This window comes from Theropithecus gelada, chromosome 2 (genome assembly GCF_003255815.1).
Source record: "Theropithecus gelada isolate Dixy chromosome 2, Tgel_1.0, whole genome shotgun sequence".
In the NCBI taxonomy this organism is placed as follows: domain Eukaryota; kingdom Metazoa; phylum Chordata; class Mammalia; order Primates; family Cercopithecidae; genus Theropithecus; species Theropithecus gelada.
The window spans coordinates 52524699-52542068 of NC_037669.1; the positions used below are offsets into that span (position 1 = coordinate 52524699).

General features: G+C 41.3%; 1 protein-coding gene across 6 annotated transcripts in view; it reads right to left on the minus strand.

Annotated features, from left to right (window-relative positions):
• Positions 1-8643, minus strand: part of PPARG (peroxisome proliferator activated receptor gamma) — a 147769-nt gene extending 139126 nt beyond the window's left edge. For 2 of the 6 annotated variants that reach the window (XM_025377458.1, XM_025377454.1), the window contains exon 1: positions 8009-8181. The gene's annotated coding sequence lies outside the window, so the exon portion shown is untranslated. Of the gene's footprint in view, positions 1-6859; positions 7161-8008; positions 8182-8335 lie in introns of those variants that run through there. The other 4 variants (XM_025377457.1, XM_025377453.1, XM_025377456.1 and 1 more) reach the window with 3 other exon arrangements.
• Between the last annotated feature and the right edge of the window lie 8727 nt (positions 8644-17370).

Here is a 17370-nt window from a genome sequence, read left to right on the forward strand (position 1 = left end):
CTCAAACTCCTGGCCTCAAGTAATCTGCCTGCCTCAGCCTTCCAAAGTGCTGGGATTACAGGTGTGCGCCACGACCAGCTCTTTCTTCTTTATAGAACATTTAAGTGCCTACTAAGCATTGTGCTATACACTGGAATAGAATCCAGTCAGTACCTGCCTTCAAGAAACTGGTATCCAGATTTTTGCAGACATTGAACTGCTCTAGTCCTAAAAGTCACCCAATATTAGCCTTCTTCGCCTGGCACAGTGGCTCATGCCTGTAATCCCAGCACTTTAGGAGGCCGAGGCAGGTGGTTCCCCTGAGGTCAGGAGTTCGAGACCAGCCTGGCCAACATGGTGAAACCCCGTCTCTAATAAAAATACAAAAAATTAGCCAGGCGTGGTGGTGGGCGCCTGTAATCCCAGCTACTTGGGAGGCTGAGGCAGGAGAATCGCTTGAACCTGGGAGGTGGAGGTTGCAGTGAGTCAAGATGGCACCACTGTACTCCAGCCTGGGCAAGAAGAGTGAAACTCCATCTCAAAAGAAAAAAAAAAAAAAAGAAATGTTTTTTGAACCTTCTTGAAAACAAAGTGTACAAATACATTATATTGCTTTTAAATAAAATCAGGATGCTTCTAATCAGTTCCAAATTCTTTAAGAAAACATGTAGTAATCCTACATTGCCAAATGCCTGGGTATTTTCTTTACTCTTCTGGATTATACTTGACATATGCAAATGATTTTTGAAGTTTCTACTTCATTTATATTGACATCATTCTTATGTTTGTTTTCCTTTATAAACTTTATCCACCATATAAAACAGAAGAAAGAATTTATATAGGTGCTTTTCTAGATGCAGTCAAAAGCTTGTTTACATAGGTAATTATCAACTGATGGAAAAGAATAACATTTAGTGAGGAACACTTTGGGATTCTCTGTTTTAGATTCACAGACTTTAGCAAGACTTTGTAAAAAATGCATGACGAGTAAGCAATGTGATTAGTCATGAGGCACAAGGGTAGCCCATACCTAACTGCTAAATACCACCTATTAGCTGATTCACAGAATTATGACCTTGCTTTTGAGGTGGCTACTAAGTTTCTGTTTCTAACAGAGATGCACTGGCTTGCCATACTATTTTCAGCAAAAATAAAATTAACTATATATAATTATTATTTTTTTGAGACAGAGTTTCACTCTTGTTGCCCAGGCTGGAGTGCAATGGCGTGATTTCCGCTCACTGCAACCTCCACCTCCTGGGTTCAAGCGATTCTCCTGCCTCGGCCTCCTAAGTAGCTGAGATTAAAGGCATGTGCCACCATGCCCAACTCATTTGTATTTTTAGTAGAGGCGGGGTTTCTCCACGTTGGTTAGGTTGGTCTCGAACTCCTGACCTCAGGTGATCCACCTGCCTCTGCCTCCCAAAGTGCTGGGATTACAGCTGTGAGCCACTGCGACTGGCGCATGTATGATATTTTATGATCTGTGGATCTGCCAAAGGATTAAGCATTATTTATACTACTTTGGCACATTATTTTCTGAAGTGATTGAAAAGTTCTTCTCATTTCAATCTATTAGGAAGCTACTTTTAAAGCCTGTAAGAGTTGACTCATGAAGAGACCACATAATTTGTCTAACATCACAGAGGAAATACAAGATATAATGAAGTGATAATATTCAGATATTTAATTACATTAAGATAATACTAGCTCATAACTTGAACTGTGATAACATTTCTTAGGTTAATTGATGTTTCAGAATAACTGTTTTGAGGTCAAAAATGGTTCAAGGAAGATCTGTGACTTGTCTTGACTCAGAGAAAAAAAATGATGGGTAAATATATCTTTTTCTATCACTGCTATTCCAAATGGTTATTTTCCTATTTTGTTTCACCATGTCTGGCTTATGAGGAAACTGGGACATGCATTAACTTTATTTTTCCCTCTCCTAAACCCCTCTTTCAAACTCCAAATCTGTTTTCTACTCCTTAAAGGCCTTGTTTTCAGGTAGCAAAGAAACAAGCAACTAGCCTTTCACATTTTTGCTGATAGTGGTTTAGTGAACTAACCCCGCTAGGAACTTTGGCATTTTAAAAGTAGACCCAAAACTTTCAACTTCAAAAACATTTTAAACTTGAATTCGAAGACATTCAAATTCAAAGACATTTTAAGGGGTGAATGACAGCCAGAGGGATGTGGTCAAGGTTAGGAAGTTCCTTTCAGAACTTCATCTTTGCACTCGAACAGTTTGACAGTTAAGTTTCTCCACTGCCCTCGATATAAAGGAAGACTTACTCCTTAAACATATAGGATGAAAAAGTAACCTCTTTCCATTCCCTTTCCCAAATTATCTTCTTTAGTATAGAGCTAGAGAGAATAACAGTGCTAAGTGGCAAACTGAGATGTCCTATGATGTCACCAAGAAGCAGGGTAAATTCTTAGAAATCAACCTTGTATTTTAAGACTATACACAGTAATCATGCAACCTGCTGATTGTGGGAGTTGAGCATACACAGATCTGGTACATTCCTACTCACGGTATTTCCCTATTTCTCTACCTCCCTCATATCTACCTTCTCCTTATCTGTGGCAAACTGTGAAGGACTTCTCACCCCACGTTTATGCTAATCTGAACTCTTCTCAGAAGGTCAGATAATCTGTCTCAATATGTCTTATCCACGCATTATAATCCTCTCAGATGAGTCTACAAATTAAAGTGGTGTTTTTTTAAAAATAGTGACATAGTTAAAACCAAGCAATGAATTTATTTTCTAAAATCAATGAAGTGGAATAAAAATGCTTCCTAAACAGATATTGAATCCAACTGAACTGAACTTACACGATCTAATTTAAATCCCGACTGGAAGGTTTAAAATCTCCACTTAATGGATTCAATTCCTTTATATCTAAAAAATCGCAGTAGGAAAAAAAATTCATGGCACTGTCCCACAAAACATTTTCAAGTTGAGAACAGCCTGGCCACTGAACAGTTGGAGGTATGGCAATGACTCTGAGAAAGCCTACACTGTAGGATTAAGGCACTGGAAGACAACACGGCTCCCCACTGCCCGACAGGAATACTCGGCCCACCTACACGCACCAGTTTGAGCCTTTCTTTGCCTTCGCCTCCGCATCCTTTTAGTGAAGTCCCTACTTGGGCTTTGTAGCTTCACACTGCAGCAGGCAGAGTGGCTTGACAGTTCACTGTGCAGTTCGGGGTCCAGAGATGGTGGGAGAAGTCCTCTCCAACAATCCTCAGTCCCTAGTCCCATGCACACAAGCCTCTTCACTGCATCACCCTGTGTGCTGTTACCAGTATCTTCCCATCACCGAGACACTGCTTGCAGAGGCCTCCTGTTTGGCATATTCAGTCCAAGTCCCTTACTTTCTTAAGTAGGAGACACTTCACAACAATATATATCAAAAATTCACATGAAGAATTTAAAATTTATTATTTGGATGGTGCACAACTAATTATAAGTTTTTCCACTTACTCCCTACTAGTAAATAGGTGGGTTATTAGGAGACATCTGAACCTTTCAAGCCACTAAAACACGATTTTTTGGTGAGTGCTTGTTGAAAGAGGCCCATTTTAATGACAAGCACAAGTCACTATTTAGTCTTGTAAGTTTTGACACTAAACTGTCTTCTGATTTGATGGATCCTAGGCCTCATTACAAAATGAACTTGTCCCTGGGGAATATACGTTAAGAATTCACATGGTGTGCCATAAAAATATGCAAAGACTAGAACTTTATCAAATAAAAGCACACAATCTGTGCCTTCTAGATGCATCAGATGTACAATGTTAACATAAGAGGGTCTACACAGGACTCGCAAAGCTGGAATAAAAATAATTACTATGCTGATTTTTGTCCAAAGTCATCAGGGAATGGAAAGTACAATTTTAAATTGAATGATAATAAAATATTCCCAGAAATGGTTTATAAATTGATCACCACATGAGAAGCATGATCTTCAATCTTAATAATCTCAAAGTTATTGAAGTTTGAACTAGAGTAAACTATTAACACTGGTAAAAGAGTTAGCTATGACATAGATATTCATGAAGGTTCTCTTCAGAATATCAGCTCAATTCAATTCAGGGTCATGGTCATATCATTTAAGATACATGGGTTTGCTCATAAAGCCTTAAAATCATAGCAAAAAAGCAAGCAATAATAGCTGCAACACTTTCCCTGTTTCAAAGATGACGAAATTGAGTTAGAAAGGATAAAGGACTTGCCTAAGCTATAATAATTGAAACAGCTGAAAATGTAAACAGTCATACTCTGAATTAAATTCTCGGTATTAAAATATTGATGTGTACTTATTGTTGAAGAGAAATATTTAAAATATGTAAGTCTGTTTTTACAAAATAATTTAAGCATATACTATTATTGGTGACAGATATTATCTAAACATCTACAAAAGTTTTCCCAAAAACATGGCCTATTGTATTTGAATAGATTTCCTCCGAAGAACCTACTTTAAGTGCATTAATAACAGTTTTAAAACATATACTACATAACTCCTCCTAATCTACCTGTGTATTGTGAGAAAACGCAAACAGTAAGAACTTCCAAGAAGATTTCGAATAATCTTAAATCTAAATTTTTGATCTAGAACACTATGAAACTAACTCAGTTGATTCACTAGAGATATCTACACTTGCAAGATGGTTGTTCACAACTCTTACTATTCTTTTGTGGAGTCAAGTTAGATCCATTTCAAAGGACCTTTGTAAGCAATTAAAATCACTGCGCTTTTTGTTGCTTTTGGATGTTAAGAGAGAGAGTAAGCAAAGTGGAGATCTACCAGGAAAAATAAGCAAGTTAGAAATTCAGTTGTGGGGGGCGCATACGTTTACGCTTACAGACTAGTGACTTCACCAAGTTTTCTCTATTAGTGAGTTTTTAAAAATCCTCTACAGCTAATATTTATTTAGTGGAATCCTATGAGACCAAAAACTTCTTCCAGTACATTTGCCACACCTAATGACATATTGTATTTCCAAGTGCAAGTGACAATGAATCCAACAGAAAGACACCCACAATTAGAATGACCAACTCTGTCCTATGCATTGGGAATATATAGATGCTAAGAAAGAAGTGAAAGTGTGGGCCAGAATGTGTGAAACGTTCAGAAAATATCATTTTAACATATTTTCCTACTTCATGAAAGCCTCATTATTAATAACGATTTTACATTCTGAAAACTAAATGAAATGTATTATTAATACTTGTATATGTTCCACGGTTGTGCCTTTTACACAGCTTTCATGCGTATGATTATCTTGATAATTAAGGTTAGTGGCAAACATCCTTATTGTCAATTTCAGAAGGAGGAAAATAAGTATTTGTTTATATTTATATAACATTGATTAAAAACAATTCGCTATGACCATCAGTAATCCATTTCTAATTCATATTCCTTATGTCACACCTTTTCTCTTGTATACATTTTAAATGTCATAGGAATTTAGAAATTTGCAATTTTTTAAAGCATAATCTAGAATTTTTAAAAAACTAGTTCTGAAACATATGAAAAATGAACATTTAGGAAACTAGTGCTTCAAAGAAAATATTATATTTTATCATTAAAAATAGCAATTGCAAAAACATTTTCAAAGCACCTAAGTTCAATAAAAAATATGATGCCGGTGGACATTTTAGTTTTAATTTTAAAAAGAAATTATATTCTTTTTAATGTGAAAACAACATCTAAAAAGCCTGGGATTCTACAAAACTTTATACCTCACTGATGCCATGGTTTTACAGCAGTTATTGTTTAAAAACTGGAAACAAACTTGTAAATATCAAAAAAGTTTTTGATTTTTTTAAAAAAAATCATTAGTGTTTTTTTTCCTTTAAGTGAGTTTTAAAAGACTGAGATGGCCACCAGTTGATTCAAAGATCTTTTAATTTAAGACATAATTATTAGCAAGTTAACTATCAAATATCATATAATTTAAATCGGGGAGAAAAATTACGTGAAGTACACAGAAGACAAAAATGGATAGTTTTGTAACACTTCACTTTTTGGCTGAGACATTACCTTTAAAGTTTCGTATATTAAAGTGAATATTATGGTACTGTATTTGATTCCAAAGTGAATCTGACTGAAAATATACTTCAGAAAAATTACTTTAAAACTTGAACAGAATGTTTTCATATATTACTCCAAATGCTAACTGGTAGCATCTATGAGTGTTTTCTGTCAAACTCCCCTAAGAGTGGAAGGTATTTCTTTAAGAGAAAAGCCACAGTGAATGTCCATGCCAGTCCCTATACCAGAAAGGTTTTCTAAATCACCTAGCACCATCAGTTGGTTCTGTTCTCAGTCAGCAATCAATCACTTAGCTACAGACAGAAAGCCTGCCATTAAATATCCGAAACCTGTCGAAGATTTGCCCAGGTCCTTTTAAAGAGTGATTTATTGATTGTTCTCTTAATAACTCCAGTGAACTATTTGTCTCACGAATGACAGAAACAGTTGGGGCTAAAATAATGTACTTCAAAATCAGAGTTTTTTCCAGGAATAGGTATTATACAACTCAGTTTATCATTTTGTCTGGTTTTATATCCAAATGATAATGTACACAAATAAACTTTACATTTTGTCCCTAATCTTGCAAGGAAAAGAAGAAAAACTCTAGTTTCTTGATGACAGACGACTATTTTTAACTGGGTATCTTTTATAACAATGACACTATTTTTTACAACCGTTAGCCTACGACCCAAGTGACTTGGATTCTTATAAAACAAGAGCACTGCAAAATAATAATAATAATAATGACATAAGGATACTATAACTTTGCAAATTTCGGACCTATCACCAACACATTCCAACAAAATGCAATGAGAGTGAGCCAACTCACCTAAGGAAAGGGAATTAAGCAGAATGCAGAAATGCAGCCTTCTTGTCACCAGCAGAGGTAAAGGCCCCTTCCTTACCTACCACTGACCTTATATAAAAGCCGCAGCTCGGTTACTCCCCGTTTCTGACTCCTTACCTTAGGCTCCTCCCTAAACACCGAGGCGTAAAGTACCACGACTACACACCCATCTTCCACCAACAACGAGGGACCTGAGATTTCTGTTAACTTCTGCTGCCTCTACCCCCCTCAGTTAGGCTCCCAAGAGGACTGGTCAGCGCCTGGAACGTGCAGGAGCCCACAACGCAGCTACTTCGCCTTCCCAGCCCCCCGCGGTGCCGCTAGGGGTCCAGGCTGCGCGCTCCATCCGCCGAGGCATGGAGGAACCCAGTCCCCGTCCCCAGTCCCTCCGCCGGGCGCAGGGCCAGAACAACGCGTCCGGGCACGGGGCCTGGCCAGCCCCAAGCGCTCCCCTCGCTGAACGGTCCCGCGGTCCCCGCGCGGCGGTCGCCCCTGGGCTCTGGAGAGCGAACGGGACGTCCCCTCTTCCTCAGCAGGGGTGCAGCGCGGCCTCAAGACGGACGCACACACGAGGATCTTCGCTTCCCCGGGTCCAGACACCCTGCTCCAAAGTTCCCCCGGAGCGGCCCCCGCCGCCTGCGCACCTCTGCCGGGAACGCGGAGGTCCCCGTGTCTCCCGCTCCGCGCCCACCCGGCGCTCTCCCGAGGGGGGCTGTCCTGGAAGCCGGGACTCACCGGCTCGCGTCCACTCAAGTCAACACCGGCCACGGCTCTCTATCCCCGCGCCTCTCGAGCTGCCCGCACCCTCCGCCCCTAGTGCGCGCTCTGGTAGACGCGACCCACAGCCCGGGTGCCCTCAGCCCAGGACCCCTTCACCCGGTCACCCGTGACCCGCCCGCCCGCGACCCGTCAGTCTGGGTCCTCCTGGACCATGACGCTGCCTCAGCCCCGGATCCCTCAGCCAAGACCCCCTTCTCCCGAGCTCTCATCCGTCTGGGACCCCGTCAGTTCCCGTTCCCTCTGACCCGGGCCCCAGACTCTCGGCCCCGGCCCTCCGCGCGCCCCCTCCCTGAGCGCTCCCCGCCCCGCCAGCAGCCGGGTCCCGAGCGCCGCGGGCACCCGGACTCTGACCTGCGGCCGCGGCGGCGTGGCGCCCCTGTCCGGTGTCCCCGAGACCGACCCGAGCGCCCCAGGCGGCGGCTGCGGCTCGGGCTCGGGCTCCGAGTGCGGTGGGCCCCGCCTGCCCGCGGCGGAGCCGGGCCGGGCCGAGCCGGGCCCGCCGCGGGGGCGGGCGCGGGCGCCAGCTGGGGGTGGGGATGGGGGTGGGAGCGGGGGCGGCGGCGGCGGCGGCGCGCGGCAGAGAGGGAGCGGCCCCGGCTCGGCCGCCGCCCGCGCACAGTAGGGCCCGCGGCGGGAGCCACCGGCTTTCCCGCGTCCACTCTGCGCGGTGCCAGCTACCTGGTGTCGTTTGCTCCCGCTACCACCGCTGGGAGGCGGCCCAGAGAGGGTCCCATTTCGAAGGAGGGACCCGAAGATTAGGGGGATGCCCCGGCAGGGGCCGGTTTGGGGAGAGCCTAGGTGTGGGGCTTCCTCTCGGCCAGAGTGGCTTGCCCTTCACACGGCGGTCAGCCAGGCTGTCTTCCCAAGATGTTCTTTACAGTGACATTTTTAAAGAAAATTTAATTAAAGCGTATTTCGGGTCCCTCGGTTTTCTCTTCTGACCCGGTGGTACTGCACACTTTCAGAGTTTCTTGCATTTGTAAGTTACATGGTTCTTCACAAGTCACTGAGTTTTAATCATTAAAAACATTTCTTAAACTCATTAACAGAATTTCTTAAATTTCTTAGCAGTGTTTCTGACACCGAGGGACTCAGAAAACATGGGTGGGACCGAGTGGGGACGTGAGACATAAGAAACAGTTTCTCATGTGTTGGGTAGATAGTGACCGTTTCTTTTCCTGCCACACTCTCCATCATGACCTGTCCAAAGTGGATTGGCAGGTGCGTGTTCAGAAAGCCGCTGGTCTCCTGGACTTGGGGCTCCTCTTTCCCTTTTTCCAGTCGTATTTCTGGAGCATACTGTTCTGGGACTGACCCTCTTTGGGGAGGCAGCGATGCCTGAGGCCCCCCACTTCAGGAAGCTTATGGACTATATGCTGGGGTACTCTCCATTTCTTTCTAGCTTCATTGTGGTTACACACCTTCTGTGGTACAGAAGGTCCTCGTTTGTGGTTGGAGCAAAGTTTTGTAAGGATGGGTATCACAAGGGAAAAGATTCAGAAATTAAATCAACAGACTCATGTCCTTCCTCCACAGCCCCTAAGATAAGAAGCTGCGAGTCACAGATCTTACAGGGACTGACCACTGAAAGACCATTTCTTAGCCTGTGATTTAGGTAGTTAGGTTGACGGGGATCCACAGTCTACGCTCAGGTGGAAGTGCGGCGTGCGTCCTACTTCTTGTTCATTTCAGAGTTCCAATCTGCTTTTTTGGGTCTTTCTTCCTTTCTTTTTCTTTTCTTTCTTTCTTCCTTCTATGAGACAGGGTGTTGCTGTGCCTCCCAGGCTGGAGTGCAGTGGCGTAATCACGGCTCACTTAAGCCTCGACTTCCCGGGCTCGAGGGATCCTCCCACCCCAGTCTTCCAAGTAGCAGGGACTACAGGTGCACACCACCACGCCTGGCTAATTTTTTTTTAATTTTTATTTTTAATAGAGACGGTGTCTTGATATGTTGCCTAGACTAGTCTGAAACTCCTGGGCTCAAGTGATCCTTCTGCCTCAGCTTCCCAAAGTGCTGGGATGACAGGCACCAACCACTGCGCCCAGCCTGCTTTTTAAAATTACAGCTTTATTGAGGAATAATTAACATAATCTAAAATTTAAATACCATACAAGTAACATGTACAATTCAGGCCGGGTATGGTGGCTCACGCATATAATCCCAGCATTTTGGGAGGCCAAGGCAGGTGGATCACTTGAGGTCTGGAGTTCAAGACCAGCCTGGCCAACATGGTGAAACTCCGTCTCTACTAAGAAATGTAAAAATTAGCCGGGCGTAGTGGCACACGCCTGTAATCTCAGTTACTCGGGAGGCTGAGGCAGTAGAATCGCTTGAACCTGGGAGGCAGAGGTTACAAGCCAAGATTGTGCCACTGCACTTCAGCCTGGGCACCAGAGCAAGACTCCATCTCAAAAATAAATAAATAAATAAAACGTACAATTCAATGAGTTTTAGCTTATTGACAGAGTTGTGCCATCATCACCAAATCTACCCTTAGAACATTTTTATCACTCCAAAAAGGAACCTCCTCTCCATTAACAGTCATTCCTATTCTGGACAATTCATATAAATAGAATCATATCATATGAAGTCCATTGTGACTTTTTTCTTTCACTTAGCATAGTATTTGTGAGGCTCATCCATGTTATAGCTCATATTAATATTTCATTCCTTTTTATGGTCAATATTCCATTATACAGATATACCACATTTTGTTTATTCATCCCATGAATTGATGAATATAGCTTGTTTCTATTTTTATGGGCTATTATGAATAATGTTGCTGTGAGCATTCATGTACAAGGTTACTTGTGGACATATGTTTTTATTTCTCGTGAGTATATACCTAGGGACAGAACTGCAGGATCACAAGGTAACTCGATGTTTTTGAGGAACTGCCAGTCTGTTTTCCAAAGTGGTCACACCATTTTACAGTCCCACCAGCCATGTGTCAGGATTCCAGTTTTTCCACATCCTTGTCAACACTTGCTATAGTCTTTTTAATTTTAGCCAACCTAAAGGGTATGAAGTGATAGCTCATGGGGTTTTGTTTGTTTGTTTTGAGAGAAGGTATTGCTTTGTCACCCAGGCTGGAGTGCAGTGGTGCAATCACAGTTCACTGCAGCCTCGAATTCCTGGGCTAAAGCAATCCTCCCACCTCAGCCTCCCAAGTGGCTGGGACTACAGGTGCGTGCCACCACACCTAATTTTTGTATTCTTTTGTAGAGACGGAGTCTCACTATGTTGCCCGAGCTGGTATCTCATAGTTTTGATTTGCATTGCCCTAGTGACTATCCTGTTGAGCGTCTTTTCATGTGTTCATTGGCCATTTATCTTTTTTGAAGAAAAGTCTACTTAAATCCTTTCCCTGTTTTTAAATTGGATTGTTTTTCTTTCTATTGTTGAGTTGTAAGGGTTATTTATTTATATATTCTATATACAAGTCTCTAATCAGATACATGATCTGCCAATATATTCTCCCAGGCTGTAAGTTGTCTTTTTACATTTTTAAAAAATTATTTATTTATTTTTTTAAAACTGAGGTCTCGCTATGTTGCCTAGGTTGGTCTTAAACTTTAGGGCTCAAGTGATCTTCCTGCCTCAGCCTCCTGAATAGCTGGAATTACAGGCAGATGCCACCACCGTGCTTGGTTCTTTTTACTTTCTTGATGTTGTCATTTGAGTTTTTAATTTTGATGAAGTCCAGTTTACCTGTTTTTTCTTTTGGTGTCGTATTGGTGACTAACCCAAAGTCATGAAATTTGCTCCTAATATTTATTTTAAGAGTTTTAAAGGTTTAGTTCTTACCTTTAGGTTTTAAATTCATGTTGAGTTAAATTTTGTGTATGATGTGAGATGGTGGCCAATCTGTTTTTTGGTGAGAAAATTCCCATAATTCAGTAGCGGTGACTAAGGGGAACCCCACAACAGTGAACTCGTAAGTGGTGCAAAACTTTAGAGTTGAGCTGAATATTTTCTAAATTCCCTCTGGATCAAAAATTTTGTGATTTTTTTTTTTAAGGAGACCTATGGGTAGTGAAGTGTATAAATGTAAGAAGTTAAGTAATGTAAACTGAAATAATATGTCTACTTTTCAAATTGCAAATCTTGATCTATTAGTAGGTTATAAAATCTATTTATTCAGTCATAACCAGTATTTTTTAGTCAAGCAAAAAGGACAGAAATAATCAGAACACACCTACTGTATTAAAGAAAGTGCTGTTTCATAACTTTTGTGTTATGCATGTGTGTGTATCTGAGTGTACCAGGAGTTGGTATAAAATGTGATTTTTACTGTGGGCCATATCTTTTAAAGTTGGAAAAACACTGTATAAACTATAGCTGTAGAATTCTTTCTTTCCACAAGCATTTTATTGAGTGCTTATTTTGTGCCAGGCCCTCTGCTAAGTGCCGGGAATAAAATGATAAACAGCACATGGTCCCCACCCTGCAACTTTGCACACAGGCAGTGCGATCCATATGGGGTTCCTAGAGACAAAAGACTGTGCCTGTTTCAATTTTCCCAAACCACAAAGACTCCTTCCAAATATTGGTGTTTGGTCCCGTGGGACTTTTATTTTTTATTTTTTGCAATTAATGCTTAGTTGTTTATCTCATTTGAGATTTGCAGACATATTTACTCTTCTTTCAATAAAGAGGACTTTGTTCCCAGGTTTAGAATTGCATACTATGTTTATTATATTAAGAAGAGAGTGCAAGTCTAGAAATAGAAGTTTATCATAACTGAATTGATTTCCATTTTACTCCAACTATATTTAAACTAGTCTCACTGGACAGACCTCAGATACTTTATAGTAGTGTTATGCCACTTCTTAAGGGAAAAATTTAAAATCATAGCAAAAATTTTTCTTTATTATCCAAGTGTTCGGCAAAACTGGGCATTGGGAATAGTGACACGTAACCATTTTGCAGATTGAGTTTAGGAAAATTAGTGTGCTGTATTTGCAGTCAAGCAATCAAGCCACTCATTTACAGTAGCTGTGTATAATCGTAGCACTGACATTTGCTCCTTCTCTTTATCTGAGATACCATTTATCAATCTTTAAGCATTTTAAATTCCCAGGAGATTTAGAAGATCTTAATTTAAAATTTCAAAAATCATAACCAGTTCAACATGCCAGGCAGGTTAAACATACACATAGGCACACACACACACTTCCACAAATGTATCTACTTTTTGAATGACTCTGACATGTTCCCACTTGTGATTTTTACATCTAGTTATGAAATTTTACCCACAACCTCCCAATTTTACTTTGAATTTTATTAAGGTCCTTTTCTCCTCCTCTGTTTGTTCTGCCTCCTCCAATGTTGCCCTTCACAAAATAACTTGCTCATCTCTTACAAGGTCTTAAGGACCAAAGCCAGGTTTACAGCCTTTTCTTCTAACTTAAAATTGCTTGATCTTCTCATATGCTGTACCCCTCTGCTTCATTCAGCATTCTATTTCTATTTTGAATGGTTGCCTATAAGTAAATAAAAATTTCTGGGACATTTTAGTGAAAGTATTGATCTTGATTATATTCAAATCAAAAATATAATATAGCTATGTATTGGTTCAAAAAACCCACAGAGAGGCCAGGCGCAGTGGCTCATGCCTGTAATCCCAGCACTTTGGTAGGCCAAGGTGGGCGGATCACTTGAGGTCAGGAGTTCATGAACAGCCTGGCCAACATGGTGAAACCCCATCTCTCTACTGAAAATACAAAAATTAGCTGGGCGTGGTGGCATGCACCTGTAATCCCAGCTATTTGTGAGGCTGAGGCAGGAGAATCGCTTGAACCTGGGAGGCAGAGATTGCAGTGAGCCAAGATCATACCACTGCACTCCAGCCTGGGCAACAGAGGTGAGATAACACCGAAAAAAAAAAAAAAAAAAGAAAAGAAAAAAACCCATGGAGAATATAGCCAAATTAGTCATTTTTTCTCTTAATACACCAACTTAGAGCTTTCCTCTAGGTAATTTTTTTAAATGGAAAGAAATATAATAACACTCTCTTAAAAGCACTGAATGAAATAACCCATTTTTTTTTTACTCATCTATTTTTGAAAACATTTTATTTTATTTTTTATAATTTGGAAACGCCTATGAAATTAATGATGACATTTAATTTCAGAGAGATTTCACTTGGTAATTTCAACAGTTTTGAGTTAGACTATTTACATTTTAAGATTTTAATAGCTTAAGACACATTTGAAACATTCAAAAGTGATTTTGGTTTTCAGGGAATAAAAAAAGAGCCATTTGTCCTGCTTTCTCAATTTTTCTCCACTTTTCCCCCTAAAAATGGACCTACTTTGGGTATCAGATTATCCTCTAAGTATCAAGAGGCAGGAAGCCAATTGAGTAGAAGTTAGGACGACGGGAACTCATAATTTTCTTGGAGGGGCAAGTCCTACTTTCTAGTTGTCTTCTCCTTTCTGAAGAAAGAATTCTGTTTTAATCAAGTGCTGGTGTAAAGGAAAGAGCCCCGACCTTTATTTCTGCTCATTGTGACTTTGAACAGGAGATTCAACCTCTCTGAGGCTTAGTTTCCTCATCTGCAAAATGGCAATATAATATATTCTCAGGCCAGGACTCTGAGGCTACAGTGAACTGTGATGGTGCCACTGTACTCCAGGCTGGGCGACAGAGCAAGACCCTGTCTCTAAAATACACACACACACACACACACACACACACATTTTTATATGTATTTATATATATTCACAGATGTGAGTGTATGTATATATATATTTTAGAGACAGGGTCTCTAAAATAGGAATATATATATATATACACACACACACAATTAGAATGCAAAGAATATACACATATATATTCTCTTAATCTCATCAGTGAGATAACAGGAGGAATTACCAAATCAGGCTCCCAGTAGGAACTCAATAAATGTTACTTACCATCTGGATGAAAGCATTGAGAATACTTTTACTACTAGTCACTCACTAATCTGAAATAGTCACTCATTAATATTAAAACACAGTTTGGATGTTAAAATCTTTAAAAATATATGTTTCCTCTTTAGTTATCGGTCTGCATGGACATTCTACTCTCTTTTTTGCATATGAAAAAAATCGTGAGTCTAGTGGGTAGACTTCGAAACAGCTGTGAACCTGAGATTTCTGCGTGAACATGGTTTTCTCAGGACACTTGTGTGAATTTATAGATTCTGCTTTGTCTTATAAAACTAAACACAAAACCAAAAACTTTTTATTATGGAAAACACTAGACTATATAAAAGTAGGCAGAATAGTCTAGTGAACCCCCGACATACCCTAACCCGATGGCGTACCCTAGGCAATCTCGTTTCATCTGTACCCTCACCCACATCCCTCCCTGCTCTACAGTTCTGGAGGAAATCCCAGACAATGCATTTCATCATAAAACCTTCAAACTCTGTTAAATGTTGTTTTTATAAGTCTTCTGTTTAAACGTTGGTCAGAATAATTTGCTCTGGGAGAGTTTGGATTTATCAGAAAAGTTTCTCTACTGAAATATTTTCAACCCTTAACGTCTATCATGGTTGAGTTGTAAAGTGTGTTAATTGCTAAGAGGACTCTTGTGTGCACGCTACAGCTTCCGGAGGACCTAAGGACATAAGCATGCTCAGGCTAAGAAATGCTCAAGGAATCTAGACCTGGGGAAAGATAGGGTAGTCTCAGTTACTGAAAAAAAACAAACAACACAAAGCGTGTCTGTGCCAAGAACAGATTACAGCAGGGCTGGGTCCCATAAGCTTTGGGATAACTGGGTGGGGCCTGGGTTGGCAGATCCCTGGGGGGCGGTCACTTTCTTGCACCTTCCTTGACCCCTTGTTTGTTTATATATTGGGAAGCAACACGTGGCCCTCATCTTCCACCTCTGCTGCGTTTCTCTCTTCAGAATAGCTTCCGGAAGACTTTACTGGGAAGTCACTTTGTTCCTCTGTGCTTCTGCACTGGTCTATATAGATTGCTGTGGAAATGTCTATCTTCCCTCACTAAGATGTAAATGCCTTGACAGCAGAAGCCACGGTTGATTAGTCTTTTTATGCCCAGGACTCACTGTACTACAGTGCCTGAAACCATATAAGCGGACAATCAATGTTTGTTGAATGATTGATTGCTGAGTGACTAGCTTGTAAACCCAAGCCTACTCTTAAGGAAATAATTCAAATGTTGCCACCTAAGAGTCTTCCATCACTGTCATTCTTCATACTCTTAATAGCTTTATATTTTGTCATATGAGTTATCATTGCCTGAAATTATATGTTTGTTTAACTTTTACGTGTACATTGTCTGCCTTCCCACACTAGAAGGTAATTCCAAGAAGGCAGAGATTTTTAAATTCACTATTGTCACCTTAGCACCTAGCGCATGGCAAGTGACTAGCACCTAGCAAACAGCTCTCAATAAATTTGTATTATTGAAATAATGGTGATGTCATCAATTCAATCACCATTAGAAGTTGTATTTTCGGCTGAGCGTGGTGGCTCACATCTGTAAATTCCAGCACTTTGGGAGGCGGAGGCAGGCATATCACTTGAGGTCAGGAGTTCAAGACCAGCCTGGCCAACATGGTGAAACCTCATCTTTACTAAAAATACAAAAATTAGCTGTGCGTGGTGGTGCGCACTTTTAGTCCCAGCTACTCAGCAGGCTGAGGTACAGTAGTCCCAGCTACTCGGGAGGCTGAGGCTGAGGCTGTAGTCCCAGCTACTCTGGAGGGTGAGGCTGAGGCACAGGAATCGCTTGAACCTGAAAGGCGGGGATTGCAGTGAGCTGAGATTGTGCCACTGCACTCCAGCCTGGATGACACAGACAGACTCCGTCTGAAAAAATAAAAATTAAAAAAAAGAAAAAAAAGAGGCCAGGTGCGGTGGCTCACGCCTGTAATCCCAGCACTTTGGGAGGCCAAGGCGGGCAGATCACCTGAGGTCAGAAGTTCGAGACCAGCCTGACCAACATGGAGAAACCCGTCTCTACTAAAAATACAAAAAGTTTAGCCGGGTGAGGTGGCGCATGCCTGTAATTCCAGCTACTCAGGAGGCTGAGGCAGGAGAATCGCTTGAACCCAGGAGGCAGAGTTTATGGTGAGCCGAGATCATGCCACTGCACTCCAGCCTGGGCAACAAGAGCGAGACTCCATCTCAAAAAAAAAAAAAAAAAAAAAAGTTGTATTTACAATTTTATATGCCTACAACATTGATTAATATTCCCTTAGTTAAGTCCCCAGCTGCTAATTTTTGCATTACTTAGGTAGCCACATACTTTTCTGTTTTTATTAACAAAAAACTGTTTTGGACATTTGGACCCATGTGCCAGTTTGGAACATTCTGTTTTGAACATTTGAACCCATGTGCCAGTTTGGCTCTTGATGCATTGAATACCTACTGTTGATACATAATTTATATTTTGAGCAGAGTCTGAGGACTGGGAATGCTCAAGACCAAGGCTTCCCAACAGAGTGATTTCAGATAGGCTGTTCCCACTGTGATTGTTCAGTAATATAACTTCCCTTTCCCTGTGCCTATTTCTTAAATGCCCGAGGGTAAGGATGTGAGCCAAGCTGCCTGCAGACTTTTTGTTGCCAGGGCCTTCAGGAGAGCTCTCTTTCCAGTCTTTGGTTGGAGCCCCTCCCTGGGGGTGATGCTTTGGCATTGGCAGAGCTCTGTTTTGCATTTCTACTGGATTTTTAAATGTTTGGGTATGTG